Source organism: Stegostoma tigrinum, unplaced genomic scaffold, assembly GCF_030684315.1.
Source record: "Stegostoma tigrinum isolate sSteTig4 unplaced genomic scaffold, sSteTig4.hap1 scaffold_216, whole genome shotgun sequence".
Classification (NCBI taxonomy): domain Eukaryota; kingdom Metazoa; phylum Chordata; class Chondrichthyes; order Orectolobiformes; family Stegostomatidae; genus Stegostoma; species Stegostoma tigrinum.
Window position 1 is genome coordinate 150858 of NW_026728153.1, and position 17677 is coordinate 168534.

The 17677-nt window shown below is 42.6% G+C and overlaps 1 long non-coding RNA gene across 1 annotated transcript in view; it reads right to left on the bottom strand.

The window, feature by feature from the left end:
• Nucleotides 1-17064, bottom strand: part of LOC132207938 (uncharacterized) — a 159343-nt gene extending 142279 nt beyond the window's left edge. The window contains exon 1 of the long non-coding RNA XR_009444026.1: nucleotides 16404-17064. This is a non-coding gene — a long non-coding RNA (uncharacterized LOC132207938). The remainder of the gene's footprint in view (nucleotides 1-16403) is intronic.
• Nucleotides 17065-17677: the final 613 nt, after the last annotated feature.

Genomic DNA, 17677 nt, shown 5'->3' on the forward strand with positions numbered 1-17677 from the left:
CGGGTCAGGGCTGCTGGGGGCAGTACGCTGTGAGCGGGACATGGCTGCGGGGCCAGTCCCTGTGAGCTCCAGCTCCAGTTCCCTAACGCGGTTTTCAAGGAGCTGGAGTTGGGTGCACTTCCCGCAGATGTAGTCAGCAGGGACACTAGTGGTGACCCTTACCTCCCACATTCTGCAGGAGGAGCATTCAACTGCCCTGACCTCCGTTCCCATTATTCTAAATTCCCAAAGAGACTGTTTAAAATAAAGAATAAAAAATAAACTAGTTACCTTCTGTCGCACAGAAACTTTTTTTTTGCTTCGAGGAGGAGGATGGGTGGGAGACACTACCCGAGTAGTGTTTCGGGTAATGCAACCAACACAAATATATTCATATAAATATTATATATATGTAATATATAAAATATTATATGTATAAATATTATATACACAAATATAAATTAGTACATATATTTTCTCATTCGGTTTACCCATGCAACGAATTAAGTGACTATGTAGAGTGTTTAAAGGAGTTTAAATTGCTTACTCCCTGTGCACAATGTCCACGAGCATTCATCAAATGCCACTTTAAACAGAAACACATGAGTTAACCACAATAATAGTGAAAACAATGCAAGGTCCAATGGCTGGAATATTGAACTCTCATGTTAATGAAATAATAACTTACAACTAGCAGCAGCTAACCACTATTTCACAATACACAGTTCGAATGAGAAACACTCCACTTTCCATAGTGGAGAACAAATTTAAAACAACCATTGATCCAACTTTGTCCACGAAGACATTCTACGAATTCGGGAAATGTTTTCTGTGTGGTGTATTCCTGATGAAGTTGATGCTAATAATGAAGCATCATTTCACTGAACTCTTGAACTTCCTGGTACGGTTACAGCCAGGAAACGTACAGATTTATCACCAATGCAGCACAGCAGGACAAGAAATGAGAACCGTTACGATTCCAGCTGCTTCAGCAAGTGGAATAGTCAAACCCCAGAATAAAACCTGCCTCGCTAGATCTTTTTCCCCTTTGTCAAACCTTGTGGTCTTTCACTGAAACATAAGCACATCAGACTACAGATTAGATTTTACCAATAAAACAGAAGTTTATTACATTGAAGAAATAAAATAAACCAAAATATCAAATATAGCAGTTTCAAAAATTTCAGAACACATTGCAAAAGAAAGTTACCCATGAGAACTTTCCCCTTGACTACTCACAAACTTAAGCTTAGCCTTCCTCAGTTTTTTCACAGTCTGCAGAATTCAAACAAAATACTCGGGGTCTGAAAGATTCACAAATAATAACCCTTACTCTGAGACAACTTATTCCTTTAACTGTTCTAAACAATCGCCTTTTCTGGAGAGACTGTGCTTAATTCTATAGTCAATGCTTAACAAACAGAGCTTGCAGTACAGAAACAGGCTCATGATGTTATCTATGTTTCACACAAGACTCTTTCTACCCCTTTTTAACCCTACCATCCCCTTTACCTCATGTGCTCCTCTGGCTTCCTCTTAAAAGTATCTGTGCTATCATTTCAGCCACTCTTCCTGGTTCAAATTTTAACCACTTTCTGGGCAAAGTTGCTTCTCCTGAGTTTCCTGTTAGATTTATTAGTGGCTATGTAGCATCTATATTAATAAAACATTCTTCTATCTGGTCTCAAGAATGAAGCTCCAATAATAGAATTACGAGATGTGAAGATTTGATAGAGTATAAAACTTGTGCTCTTTCCCCAACATTTTCCACTGAGGAATGAACAAGGAGAGTTCAAGAGCATCCCTGTTACATCCATTGATCAGGAGACTAAAATATCCATTAAACATTCAGTCGGCAGTCCACAGCAGTAACACTGATCATATTGTAGTATTCCTCAGAGAGTTTCATGACTGATTCACTGAGAAGCAATCTTGGCTGAGGTTTCTCAGTGGATATTATTCAGAATAAAGCAACATGTTGCCTTCGGCTGTATTGGAAAGCTGCTGGTAATGGAACTGTTGAAAGCATTCACACCTTTTCTGGATCCATCTTTTATTCCTGTACTTATCTCATTGCTACACTTTTTGTGCTTTACAAAAGCATTTCCTTTGTCATTTAAAACAATGCAGTCTCTGTCTCTGTAACTTCTATCTCTGTCTAATTTTACATTGTTGCATTTTTCTTGATTCATTCACAAGATGAGGGCGTCACTGGTCAGGCAGCATTTATTGCCCATCCCTTATTGCCCGGAGGGCAGTTAAGAGTCAACCACATTGCTGTGGGTCTCGAGTCACATGTAGGGCAGACCAGGTAAGGAATGCAGTTTTCTTTCCTAAAGGACATCAGTGAACCTAGACAGGTTTTTCCAACAATCGACAATGGATTCACGGCCATCATTAGATTGTTAATTCCAAATATTTATTGAATTCAAATTCTACCATCTGCCGTGGTGGGTTTCGAACCCAGGTCCCCAAAACATTACTTGGGTTTCTGGATTAACAGTCCAGCGATAATATCACTAGACCATCACCCCTCCTCCAACTTTTAGCTGCCTAGGCCCGAATCTCTGGAATTCCCTTCCCATGCCCCTCCATTTTCACTCTTTCCTCCTGAAAGCTGCCTTTTTGGCAATACTTTATGTCACTTGTCCTAATAACTACCGATTTGTAATTAAATACACTCAGTGAGGATTTGTTCACGGGTGATCACGTCTGGGTAGTACAACAGCAAAATACTGCAAATGCTGGCAATCTAAAGTAAGACCAAAACACGCTGGAAATATTCAGCACAATGGACCTATCTTTGGACTTCTGATGGCAGGTTAATGAAACATTAATTCTGTTTCTCTGTCCACAGACGCTGCCAGACCTTCTGAGCAGTTCTGGGATTTTCTGATTTCATTTGTGTCTGATGAACTTGATTCTATATTTGAATTTCATGATTCATAGAATCCCTACAGGGTGCAAGCAGGCGATTCATCCCATCAAGTCAACACCAACCCTCCAAACAGCGTCCCAGCCAACACATCCCCTATCCTATCCCTGTAACCCTTCATCTCCAATGGCTAATCCACCTAATCTACACGTCCCTGCACACTATGGGTAATTTCGCATAGGCAATTTAGCATGGCCAATCCACCTACCCTCCACATCTTTGGACTGTGGAAGGAAACCAGAGCACCTGGAGGAAGCCCACACAGACATGGTGAGAGTGTGCAAACTCCGCACAGACAGTCTCCTGAGGCTGGAATCAAACCCTGATCCCTGGTGCTGTGAGTCAGCAGTTCTAACCACAGAGTCACTATGCCGCACCAATTTGAATTGGTGTTAAAGAGGGTCAAGGAGAGTAGAGCATTTGATGCAGCTTACGGAGGTTTCAAGGTGGCTTTGGACTAGTTCACACATGATGAATTGGTCAAAACAGAAGGTGGTGATGGAATCTGAGGGAAAGTAGCAAATGGAACAAAATAAACTCAGTGACTGCAGACAAAGGGTAATGCTCACTGTAGTTGTAGTTGAAAGGTCATTTCTATTGGGATTCCACAGGGTTCAGTATTGGGTCCTTTCCCTTTCATGGTAGACAGCAAAGAAGCAAACTTAAGTGCAGGGGGCACCATTAAAAATTTGCAGACGATAGACTAAAAATGAGTGCATGGTTGATAAAGAGGAAGAAAGCTGCAGACTTGGAATATAGTAACAATGGGCTGATCGGTTAACAGAAAGGGACAAATAGAATTTAATCTGCCGGAATGTGCAGTAAGGCATTTGGGGAGGGCAAACTAGTCAATAGGATACACAATAAATGATACAATACTGATCAGCTTAGAGGCACAGCGTATGTTTCCAGATACTGGGGGGAGCAATGAGCAGCACATGGTTTGCAACTCTATCAGCTACAAGTTCCCCTCCAAGTCATACTCTCAACTCAACTGGGGTCAGAACCAAGTATAATCTATCCTAGAAATGGAGACTGTTCAGAGGGGCTAAGGAAATAAGCTATTTTTGTGAAAGGGTGTAGTTAGTGAAACTTCCAGAGCTGGAATGTCTGGGGAGAACCGTGTGGATTAGTAAAACACTGAGGAAGTCTAAACTCTCAGTTGTGTGAATGGTGAAGGAGGAAGACCCCACAATTTGAGGGACAGAAACTGAGCAGAAGCAGTTAAATCTAACATGCAGATTTGATAGAGAAAGAAAACCGCTCCAGATTGTTAAGTAACTGTAAAGTGACTGTTTTAGGGAGTACATGGGATGCTGTTTTGTTGTGTTTTGCAACCTTTCAAACTGTGTTATATAGTTAGTTTGGTTTGCTTTATTGTATTTTACTTTCTTTAGTGTAATGAACTGTTTTATTGTTAAAACCAAATGTGCAGCTTTTTGTGCTTATGTTTCAGTGAAAGGCTGCCACACTAAATTGAAGAAAAATTGATAATCAAGTCAGATTTCATTCTCGGATGTGGCCTGGCTTGTAACAACAGCAGCTGGAATCATAGCACCAGCAAAAGAAGAATAAATGAAAAAACTTTGTTGGGAGCAGACTGTATAGTTTTCGACATTGTAGAAGAGAAAGAGGACTAACAGAGGTGCTTCTGATCCGGAAGGGAAACAACCAATGATTCTGTTGTGCACATTATTTGCCCAAAGACAAGCATTGAATACAAGTTAATTGTGCCCTTGGACACAGCACTGTTTTAGTAGGATATGAAATTTCACTTTAGAATCCATTTTCACTCGCAAATATTGATGGGGAGCACTATTTAATAAAGTGAATTTCTTCAACATCTTCAGAGCTGCATGTTTATCATTCGTATACATGGGAAATCTCAAATTCATTTTGCAGTTACATGAAAATAATGTACAAGGAAAGGAATTTAAACTCAGTATTTTGCACTTCAATTGAGCACAGGCCTTACTCATAAAAATCTCATCTCCTGAATCCCTCTCCAGAATTGATTAACAATGGATACTATATTCATTACAGACAGTATAGGAGATTTTCCGTGTTGTAGCCCATTCCGAAATCTAGGCAAAGCTTCTTGGCGCCTCGCTGCAGGAGTTAAAGATCTGGGGAAATTGCTACATCTTACATCCCTGCCTAGGGGATGCTTCAACATCATTTCCTAAGATAACCACATGTCCATATACATGTTTTCATATTGGGGAGGTCTAAACAGGACACAAACACCTCCAAGGGTATGCCAGCTGACGCCTACATTGAAAGCGTAATACTGAGAATGCTGGAAATCTGAAATAACAGCAAGCGCTGGAGAAACTCAACAGGCCTGGCAGAATTTATGGAGAGAAAAAGGCCGAATTTTACTGTCAGCTATACATCAGTGACTAATACTATTTATTTCAGAGGAAAGGTGACCGGACCTGAAGCCTTAACTTTGATTTCTCTTCACAAATGCTGCCCAGACCGGCTGAGCTTTTTCAGCAACTTCTGTTTTTTGTCTCTTATTTACAGCATCCACAGTTCTTTTGGTTTTTAACACTATTTATTTCTTGAGTTGTAAGGTTTTTGGATTTAAGTTCTTGCCCACTGAGGTGAAAGCTATATCTAGCCCATGTAGTATGGTAGTAAAGGGATGGTGCACTGACTGTGGGGCTGCCTTATGGATGTGTGGTTAAACATTAAACATTCAGTAGGCATTCCACAGCAGTAACACTGATCATATTGTAGTATTCCTCAGAGAGTTTCATGACTGATTCACTGAGAAGCAATCTTGGCTGAGGTTTCAGAATAAAGCAACATGTTGCCTTCGGCTGTATTGGAAAGCTGCTGGTAATGGAACTGTTGAAAGCATTCACACCTTTTCTGGATCCATCTTTTATTCCTGTACTTATCTCATTGCTACACTTTTTGCGCTTTACAAAAGCATTTCCTTTGTCATTTAAAACAATGCAGTCTCTGTCTCTGTAACTTCTATCTCTTGTTTAGAACAGTTAAAGTATTTTGTTAGAATTCTGCAGACTATGAAAATACTGAGGAAGGCTAAGCTTTAAGTTTGAGAGTAGTCAAGGGGAAAGTTCTCATGGGTAACTTTCTTTTGCAATGTGTTCTGAAATTTTTGAAACTGCTATATTTGATATTTTGGTTTATTTTATTTCTTCAATGTAATAAACTTCTGTTTTATTGGTAAAATCTAATCTGTAGTCTGATGTGCTTATGTTTCAGTGAAAGACCACAAGGTTTGACAAAGGGGAAAAAGATCTAGCGAGGCAGGTTTTATTCTGGGGTTTGACTATTCCACTTGCTGAAGCAGCTGGAATCGTAACAATTCTCATTTCTTGTCCTGCTGTGCTGCATTGGTGATAAATCTGTACCTTTGTTTGCTCTCCCAGGTGGAAGTAAAAAAAATCACATGGTATTCTTTAGAGGAAAAACAGGTGAGATCTCACTATCAACATTGCTAAAAGTGATTATCAGGTCATTATCACATTACAGTTTGTGGGAGCTCATGCAAGTAAATTTACTGTTTGTAGGAACTTATGTAAATACATTCTCTATGTTACAGCAGTGACTACACTTTGTCTGTTTCAAAGCACTTTGGTTTGTCCTTATTGGGGAATATCAATCAAGTCTGAATCCTATTTATGTGTGTTTGGAACTAGGTCAGTGAGTTATAAATGTTCAGTTTAATTTTATGCTTAAAGCAATAATTAATTAACTACCGGATTATCCATTCCCCTTTCCCAATTTAACATAGAAACAGAGAAAATTGGACTGGGAGTAGGCCATTCAGTTCTTGAGCCTGCTCCACCATAAAATATGAGCATGCCTGCTCATTGCTGTTCCTGCTTTCTCCCCATATTCTTTGATCTCTTTAGCTCGAAGAACAATATCTAACTCTGTCTTAAAAATATTCAATGATAGAAAATTCCACTGGCTCACCATTCTCTTGGCGAAGACATTTCTCCTCATCTTCGTTCTACTGTGCATCCTTAGTCTGTGACCTTTGGTTCTGCAATCTCCACTCATGAGGAACACCCTTCTTCACTTACCCTCTCTGATACTCTCCAGCTGTGTGACTTGAATCCACAACCTTTTGACTCAATGGTGATATTTCTACTAAGCCAATACAGTAACAATGGAATCTGTCATGTACCTTCACATCACAGCTATTTCTTTTCTCCATGACTTCATCTTGATTGGCAGCTTGTAAACAGTCAGCACCATACAATACTAGCATAGTAAGTGGCTCCTTACACTCAGAATAGAGAATCTCGAATGAGGATGCAAGTAGATGCCTTAAAGTGGATGCTCCAACTGGAATCTACAAGATACAGTGCAGTAACGCAACAACATTTCTTCAAAGGTTTCTCCAGAACCCACAACATCTACCAACCAGCAGGGCAAGGACAGCAGGCACACGGGGGCATCACTTCTCAGTTTCCCTCCAATCTTCGGATGTACACACAATCCTGACATGAAAATGTTGCCATTCCATCATCTTTACTGATTGAGAATTCTGCAGCTCCCTCCTTATCATCGCTTTGGGAATACTGTGGTTTTGGAAGGCAGCTCAGGAGCATCTGCTCATGAGCAATTAATGCTGGCCCCGTATCAGTGATGCCCACATTCAATAAATAAATAATATTTTAAAAAGAGGCATTCAGAATGAATCACCTCTCTTGCCACCCACTTTGCCAATAGTGTTTCTAGGGCAACCCAAGCAGCACAATGAAAGCAAGATGCTCTGAGGCAGGAGGAATGAAGTAGTTTAAAATGGGAAATATTTGCAGTGGTGCAGAGAAAAGACTGGGAAGTGGGGCAGATCAGAAATCTCTTTCCGCCAGTCAACCCAGGCATAATGGATTGAATGGACTCATTCTGTGCTGTACAATTTTATGATTTTAACCATTGTGGAAAGTGGATGGCAAAGCACAAAGCCATCTATACAAAGTCTAAGTGCTTCAACAAGCAGCTAGGCTGCCACGTTACTTTCTGATTTATTGTGCAATTCCATTTCTTTGGTTTAATAGCTTTTTTAAAAAATAAATCTGTATGTACTTACAATGTGTTCTGCAAAACCCACAGCAATTGCTATTCGCCTTCCTTGAAGTTATAAGCAGTTTTACGACAAGGTACGAGAGGCAAGCAAAATCAATAAGGCCATACAAAGCAACCAATTCTGTTCAGGCCAGCATTCATTTCCTCAATCTGAATACACCTTTTACTTTCCCTCACCATGATACAGTACATTCCACATGCACCCACAAAAAAACTATTCATTTCCTGAGTTAGATGCTATAACACTTAAAAGACACTTAGAATCGTACATGAACAGGAAAGATTTGGAGAGTTATGGACCAGGAGCAGGCAGGTGGGACTAGTTTAGCTCAAAAATATGTTTGGCACGGGCTGGTTTGACTGAAGAGTCTGTTTCCATGCTGTATGATTCTATGACTCTGTTTCTCAAGCAGTTCTCAGAAATATTATAAAAAGATTGAATCTAAAATGAGAAGAACAAAAGGTACTCATATACTCCTTTTTCCTCTCTCCAAGTTTAATAAGTGACACCCAGAAAAAAAGAGTCACAACTTTGGCTATTTGATCTGAGCTTACAAGCTAAGAGATTCTGGACAGCAGCAGGAAGAGGGGTCAACCTATGTGCAGTTGGATGATGGATGTTAGAACGGAATATAGGAACATGTCATTTGAGAGCAACAGAAAGCCATTCAGCCCTTTAACTCTGCTCCACCATTCAGTGGCTGATCTGCTTGTGGACTCAAGCCCCTCTGTCCCTTTTCCCCAAGCCCTCGTCTCCCACATCTATCAAAAAACCATCTAACTCAACCTAGAATAAAGTCAATGGTACAGCCGCCAATACTTTTTGGGGAAGAGAATTCCACAGACCCATACCCCTCTGATGGAAATCCTCCTCGTCTCCATCATAGAAAGAAGACCTCCTGTTCTTAAATTGTACCCCCTTTTTTGAGATTCCCTCACGAGAGGAAACATTTTCCCTGTACACAATGTATCAAGTCCCCTCAGGATTTTATATATTGCCATAGGATCAATTCTCATTCTTCTAAGTTCCAACTGGTACAGATCCAACCTTTCCTCACAGGAGAACCCTATCTTCCCAGGAACAGGTCACAGAGTGGTGTCACAGAATGGCTGCCAACAAACCACAACCGATGTATGAGGGTGGCATAAGACAGACAGAATTGGCACACCATGACAGCAGGTCTCCTGGCAGGAGCGGCTACAAGCAGCAGCTTAATAAGAAGGTGCACTCACTATCTACTGGCAAGTTTCTGAAAATTTGCTCCGAGTGAGTGAATGAGAGCAGGCTGCACAGTGTGGTGTTTACACCATTTTCCTTTCACTCACTATACAGATCAATCATTGGATATGAACCCTTTGAAGAGCAGGTGTGCATGCTGGAATGGATAGAGATAGAGGAAGCTGATGTGCTGAAAATTTTGTCAAACATTAAGATTGACAAGTCGCCAGGCCAGGACCAGATTTGTCCTCGGCTGCTTTGGGAAGCGAGAAATGCAATTGCTTCGCCACTTGCGAAGATCTTTGCATCCTCGCTCTCCACTGGAGTCGTACCTGAGGACTGGAGAGAGGCAAATGTAATTCCTCTCTTCAAGAAAGGAAATAGGGAAATCCCCGGCAATTATAGACCAGTAAGTCTCACGTCTGTCGTCTGCAAGGTGTTAGAAAGGATTCTGAGGGATAAGATTTATGACCATCTGGAAGAGCATGGCTTGATCAAATACAGTCAACACGGCTTTGTGAGGGGTAGGTCATGCCTTACAAACCTTATCGAGTTTTTTGAGGATGTGACTAGAAAAGTTGATGAGGGTCGAGCTGTGGATGTGGTGTATTTGGATTTCAGTAAGGCATCTGATAAGGTTCCCCATGGTAGGCTCATTCAGAAGGTCAGGAGGAATGGGATACAGGGGAACTTAGCTGCTTGGATACAGAATTGGCTGGCCAACAGAAGACAGCGAGTGGTAGTAGAAGGAAAAGATTCTGCCTGGAAGTCAGTGGTGAGTGGGGTTCCACAGGGCTCTGTCCTTGGGCCTCTACTGTTTGTAATTTTTATTAATGACTTGGATGAGGGGATTGAAGGATGGGTCAGCAAGTTTGCAGACGACACAAAGGTCGGAGGTGTCGTTGACAGTGTAGAGGGCTGTTGTAGGCTGCAGCGGGACATTGACAGGATGCAGAGATGGGCTGAGAGGTGGCAGATGGAGTTCAACCTGGATAAATGCGAGGTGATGCATTTTGGAAGGTCGAATTTGAAAGCTGAGTACAGGATTAACGATAGGATTCTTGGCAGTGTGGAGGAACAGAGGGATCTTGGTGTGCAGATACATAGATCCCTTAAAATGGCCACCCAAGTGGACAGGGTTGTTAAGAAAGCATATGGTGTTTTGGCTTTCATTAACAGGGGGATTGAGTTTAAGAGTCGTGAGATCTTGTTGCAGCTCTATAAAACTTTGGTTAGACCGCACTTGGAATACTGCGTCCAGTTCTGGGCGCCCTATTATAGGAAAGATGTGGATGCTTTGGAGAGGGTTCAGAGGAGGTTTACCAGGATGCTGCCTGGACTGGAGGGCTTATCTTATGAAGAGAGGTTGACTGAGCTCGGTCTCTTTTCATTGGAGAAAAGGAGGAGGAGAGGGGATCTAATTGAGGTATACAAGATAATGAGAGGCATAGATAGAGTTGATAGCCAGAGACTATTTCCCAGGGCAGAAATGGCTAGCACGAGGGGTCATAGTTTTAAGCTGGTTGGTGGAAAGTATAGAGGGGATGTCAGAGGCAGGTTCTTTACGCAGAGAGTTGTGAGAGCATGGAATGCGTTGCCAGCAGCAGTTGTGGAAGCAAGGTCATTGGGGTCATTTAAGAGACTGCTGGACATGAATATGGTCACAGAAATTTGAGGGTGCATACATGAGGATCAATGGTCAGCACAACATTGTGGGCTGAAGGGCCTGTTCTGTGCTGTACTGTTCTATGTTCTATGTTCTATGTTCTATATTAGCTGCAGCTCAGTGGGTTTCACTCCAACCGTTAAGACAGAATGTCATTGTTCAAGTCAGGATCTATAGACCTGAGAAGAAAATCTAGGCTAACATACCCAGTGGTCCATTGTTGGAGGTGCTGACCTTTGGATGATACCATTCGAACCAACACTCTACCCATTGAAATTGTGGCTTCAGGTGTCTAGTTGTTAAATACTCGTATTCCCTCTCAGGTAATGTAATGCCTCTGTTGTCAAGCAGAGTTATCCTGGTGTTTTGGTCAATACTAAGCTCTGAACTGATATTACTGAAGGGGTTTTCTGGTCACTGTGATGTTGCCGTTTGTGAGATCTCACTGTGCACAAATGGACTGCCGTGTTTCCACATTACGACAGTGACTCCAATTCTCAACTATTCTCTTGGCCAGAAGTTGTTTGGGATATCCTAAAGCTGTGAAATGCACAATGTTAAGAAAGAAAGCCTTCTCTTTCTTCCCTTTCATGGCCTCAGGACATTCCAAAGCACTTTACAGCCAATGAAGTATTTTGGCAGTCATCAGTTGGTAATACAGAACTTGAAAAATATACATTTTGTTTATCCTTTTCATCTTGCACTTATTGGGGCAATTTGCAAGAAGTGAAGGGAAAAGCTGTACACAAAGAGAGTGCTGATTCATTTGGAAGTGGAACCACATCAATATTTAGGAACAGGTACAGCAAATGGTTGAAGTAAAGATGAATAAAGCAATTACAGTGGACTCTGAGCTGTTTCCACAGGGAAAACACCAGGACTCACTTCTTATTTACTATAATAGTTGATCCTTTTACATTGTATTTGATGTGAATTGTCCTGTTAAGTGCAAGTTGAAAAACTGGAGCAAAATATGCCTTTTCTCAGCAGTATTCATATTTTGGAAGTGTAGTCACTATTGCAATGTCAGGAAATGCAGCAGTCAATTTAGGCACAGCAAGCTGCTACAGTTAACAAAGCAACAGCGAGAAAAATTCATTCCCTCCACCAGTGATGGGAAGTAGCAGCTGTGCACATCATCTACAAAATCCCCTGCATAAATTCACCAAGGCTCTTTAGAAACCAACACTTTCATAAATACTACCATCTAGAAGGATAAGGGCAGCAAATTTATGGGAATACCACCACCTGCAAGTTGCCCTCCAAGCCATGGTTCAAGAAGGCAGCTCACCAACACCTTGTCAAGGGCAGCTATGAGTGGGCAATAAATACTGGCCAGCCAGCAGCAGCTCCATTCTAAGAATGAATACAAAAAAACCCCAGGTAATTTATTCAGTGCCAGTTCTTCCTTTCTTTAATGACTATTTAAAGTCTCTATTGATGGTATAACTAAAGCAGCACAAGCCCTTGTTTCCAACTGCTGCATCAAACACATAGAGTTCAAAATGTGCAACCAGAATTAATGACTGAACAGGCAGCCAAGTCAATATTGAGGAATAGGTTAAGCAAGTGGTCAAAGTAAGGATGAATAAAGCATTCACTGGAACAGAGTGGGCACATGGGATTAAGACTCATGTCCATGTAGAGGGTAAAATCTTTATACAAAAACGTTGGTTAGAGTGAGTGGCAACTGTTTGCCTTTATTCACGTCTTTAATGGATTCTAAGGCATGTCTCAGAAACTGATACTGCAATAACAAGTAGATAGTAGCAAGGGGAAGAGGTAGGTTTTCATCAGACTGATGCTCTATGTCATTAGCGAAACTTCTGGAAGAGCTTTACATTATACTTCAATATTCAAAGGGGAGACCAAAACCTCTCCAAAGTAACGCCACTGATGATATCAAATGATTATATCAAATATCACAAGGTACACACACACACACACACACACACACACACACACACACACACACACAGTATCCATATTGTAATTTCCACGTCATTTTCATTGTGATTGTGTTGAAGGTCAAAAGGCATGGAATTGTCACAGCAAACCTCAAACTGCTGAAGTCTGGCAGAAATCCAAGAATCATCCCAACTGAAATAAAATGCACCTTTCAATCTGTAAAGACATGTTACAGCACAGGAGTTGACATAGGTGCAGTTGGAATTTTGAGTTTTATCATTAAGAGAATAAAAATGTCTCATCATTTTAATTTGTCATACCAACTTGCAGAGAAATCATGTACTACACATCTGGCACGATAGTAAAATAACAGTGGGACACATAGATGCTCTACAATAGCGATAACAAGGTGTACAGCTGGATGTACACAGCAGGCCAAGCAACATCAGAGGAGCAGGAAGGCTGATGTTTCAAGCCAAAACCCTTCTTCAGAAATCTTTGACATGATTTTGGAGTATCGTGGAAATTTGCAGCAATGGAAGGAGAGCATTTGGCCCAGCGCATCTTTGCCAGCCAAATTAAAACTATCAAGTTGAATCCTGTTTTCCAGCTCTTGGCCCTCTACAGTAATGTTAGTTCAAATACAGATCCAAGTTATTTTTAAACTCTAGCAGCTTTTATGTCTTCAGTTGCAAAACTTTATGGACCCTCTCGACACTCTAAATATTTTGTCTCATCCTCTCCTAAAAACACTGCTTCGTGTTTTTGGCTGCCAACTAAGTGACCACAGTCTCAGCCAAGAAACCAATCAGTCAGTACCTTGTATTATCATGGGAGGTGGAGACAGAACACTGGGCTTAGCCAGGATCTGTACTTCCATTAGCATTGCACACACCACACAGAGTTCCCAATTTAATAAAGAAAAGTTCTAATTATGTGGATTATGCTGGCAAAGTCACCATTTTATTGCCCATTTTTATGAACTATTTGCTATACTACTTCAGAAGGCAAGTAAGGGTCAACTGCCTCAGGGCTGAATGACACAAGACTCTGGGTTCCCCACCTCTTTGACTAAAAGCACAGAGGTGGGGAAGTCTGCCAAGCTCTGCAACCATCTGATGGGTTGATTGCTCTGCTTATACATGAAGATGTCCTGCCTCAGAGAGATTCAGGCCAGTAAGAGATTGGCAGCATTCCAGCACTGTACCAGCAGCACCACCAGAAGACGTGATCATTACTGGTATTGCACTTGGGACTTAGACAATTGTTCCAGATTCAGCTCACCAAGTGAGAAGAATTGGTAGGCCCTAGTGAGGATATGTTGGGGAGTTGGGGTGTTGTCAGAATTTTGAAGACTGGTGATAAGCAAGGCATTACATATGATCCTCTAATGGGAGCATGGGCTAATTTAGAAGAGACAGTCACCATCTGCCACCCCACCCTCAAACCCAGCCCCAACACAGCTACCTGCTGGGTATTTGGCGTTAGGCCTCTCCAGCCATTTAAATCCCAATGATACCGCACCCTCCCACCTTGACTTATTGTCTAATAACAACAGCATGTATGCATCTTGCATTGCTAAAAGTAAAATGTCTCACAATATTTCATAGGAGGAATGATCTAATCAAACGTGACACTAGCGATATCAACACAGGTAACCGCTCTGGTATTTTATAACCAATAATGTAAAGGAGAACATGGTCGGGGGGGGGGGGGGGGGGGGTGGTAAAGGAGTGGTGAGGTTTATGGAAGAAATTCCAGAGCTTAAGGCATTGTCAGCTGAAGGCATGGTCACCAATTATGGAGCACCAATAGACACGAAGACAGACTTTGTGAAGCATGGAGATTTTCATTATCTGTCCCAAGGAATATAGCATCATCATCACAGATATGATCATTATTGGTAAACATTGATACAGTGTTGCATTCAGTCAGTGAACTTAGAGAACCAATAGAGAGAAATCCAACAAATGCACAGGCCACGCATTCAAAATCTAAACTCAACAGGGATCATGAGGTCAAAGGGAGAGTCAACCCACAAAGGTTCTCAACACCAGAGAATAAGCCAGAAAATTACAAATCAAAGTACTGTGTGTGACATGATAAATCAGTAAGAAACTATTTTTAAAAGGGACATGGTGTCTTCTCCTGAAAGACTTCCACTGCATCCAACAATTGGAGTCTTGTAGAACACAACTACAGCAGCTCTTCATAACTGGATAGCAGAGCAGCGCATCTCCAGACTATGACAGAATCTCATCCTGGCAAATAATGCTTTTAGTTTATTCCATCATCCTTAATCACAATATGTTTTACTCATGTAGGAGCAAGTCACATCAAAATAAATTAACATTTTCCCACGATTTACTCGCAGTGTACCCTTCAAATCCCATTATTCTTTTATTTTTAACAAAATATCTGGAGTGAAGCTTTAGGCAAATATAGAACTGAATAAGATTCCCCCTCCCACATTGTGGCGTACATTATCAAGTTTCCAGTTAAGCGATACATAAATGTTTCAGAAATCCTCACTGTGCCTTGTTCGGAAAGGGTTGCCTTTTCCTCCTCCAGGCAGCCAGGATAGCTGGGAGAGACATCACTCCTGCGTCTCAGACAATCTTTCCGAAAATACTGTTATTACTACATCATAGATCAGCCAGCTCGAGGTCTCCCCCGTTTAATCCTGGTTAATTTTAGAATTGAAATCTATCAATTAAAGCGTCTCCCAGCAAAACTGCTTCTAATTACCAGATCTGCAGCATCTATTGCTTTGTCATCAACAGGCACTTGTCAGCCCATCAATCAAGGGGTTAAATTTAAAATAGCCCCGGTTGTTTGGGGCGTGCGAGCCAGTGAGCATCCGGCAGTAAGGGAACAGCGTCAGAGGGCTGCAAGCTAACGGGGTCCGAATCATGTTGCCAAACCACTGCCCGGGTGTGGAGTCACTGCATTTGTCACATCCAAGTCCCCCCTCACGTCTCTAGGCTCTCTTTGCAACACAGCAACAACAACCTGCACAGAGTGGGTCAAACAAGATCTCCAGTTTGCACTTCCTCAGAAGCGAGACTCTGAGCTATTACCTTCTTGACAGCTTTCCACTAGAATTAGCTGTTTAACCATCTTAGTCACTGGCCTGATATTCTCTGGTCGGGCACTTTTTTTGCCGAAACAGAACAGTGCAAACCTCCAGAACCACCTTTCCCCTTATACGAACTGATTCTGTGCGTTGTATCTCAACCGTGGATTCGCTACAAACCATCTGCAATCTCTTGCCCGGTTGATAGGGAATCTAGGATTCCCAGTATTGACCTTATCTATCCTCAACGTCCAATCTGCGCTGTTAGGAGCAGAAAGCGCCGGCTTGTGAAGCTAAGGGATGCAGGAGAGCTGTCTGAGGGAGAGAGAACGCACTATTCAGGCTAATGCTACATTCCCACCGATTGCACTGTATCAAGAGTCACTAACAGCATCGGTCAAGATAGGAGAGCCCATATTGAACAACAGACCAAACTCCCTCCCCTCCTACTCCACAATAACAGGACATTTGCAAAACACACACACACAAAAAAACGCAGGCACATTCACATCAGCCAATGGAACGGTGTGTAAAGGGTACTCACTCGCTTTGCCTTGTTTCGGCCTTTGCAACAGCTTCTGCATTGCAGCTACATCTTCGGTTTTGACAGCTTGCAGTAATTCCTGATCTTTCTCCATGGCTTGTTGATGTGTGTGTGTGTGTGTGTGTGTGTGTGTGTTTATGTGCGTGTTTTTATATCCGATGCATCTTAGGTTTTAGGAGCTGAAGCGAGAGAGAGACACACACACACACACACACAGAGGGAGGAAGACTATGCCTGGCAGAGTGTGTGCACAGAGGCAGGGACAGGAGGAGAGCTACCGATGGGTGAAAGGCATAGACAGCCTCGTCTCTTGTATCACAAACCAAAACAGCTCTCTCTCCTAAAATAATAAAATGTGAGGCTGGATGAGCACAGCAGGCCAAGCAGCATCTCAGGAGCACAAAAGCTGACGTTTCGGGCCTAGACCCTTCATCAGAGAGGGGGACGGGGAGAGGGAACTGGAATAAATAGGGAGAGAGGGGGAGGCGGACCGAAGGTGGAGAGGAGAGAAAAGGTCAGTCCAGGGAAGACGGACAGGTCAAGGAGGTGGGATGAGGTTAGTAGGTAGCTGGGGGTGCGGCTTGGGGTGGGAGGAAGGGATGGCTGAGAGGAAGAACAGGTTAGGGAGGCAGAGACAGGTTGGACTGGTTTTGGGATGCAGTGGGTGGAGGGGAAGAGCTGGGCTGGTTGTGTGGTGCAGTGGGGGGAGGGGACGAACTGGGCTGGTTGAGGGATGCGGTGGGGGAAGGGGAGATTTAGCATCCCGAAACCAGCCCAGTTCGTCCCCTCCCCCCACTGCACCTCACAACCAGCCCAGCTCTTCCCCCCCACCCACTGCATCCCAAAACCAGTCCAACCTGTCTCTGCCTCCCTAACCGGTTCTTCCTCTCACCCATCCCTTCCTCCCCCCGACAAGCCGCACCTCCATCGACCTACTAACCTCATCCCACCTCCTTGACCTGTCCGTCTTCCCTGGACTGACCTATCCCCTCCCTAACTCCCCACCTATCTTCTTTACTCTCCATCTTCGGTCCGCCTCCCCCTCTCTCCCTGTTTATTCCAGTTCCCTCTCCCCATCCCCCTCTCTGATGAAGGGTCTAGGCCCGAAACGTCAGCTTTTGTGCTCCTGAGATGCTGCTTGGCCTGCTGTGTTCATCCAGCCTCACATTTTATTATCTTGGAATTCTCCAGCATCTGCAGTTCCCATTATCTCAGCTCTCTCTCCCCTTCCCCACCCCGGATTATTGCAAATAAAAAGGACAACACAAAATTCT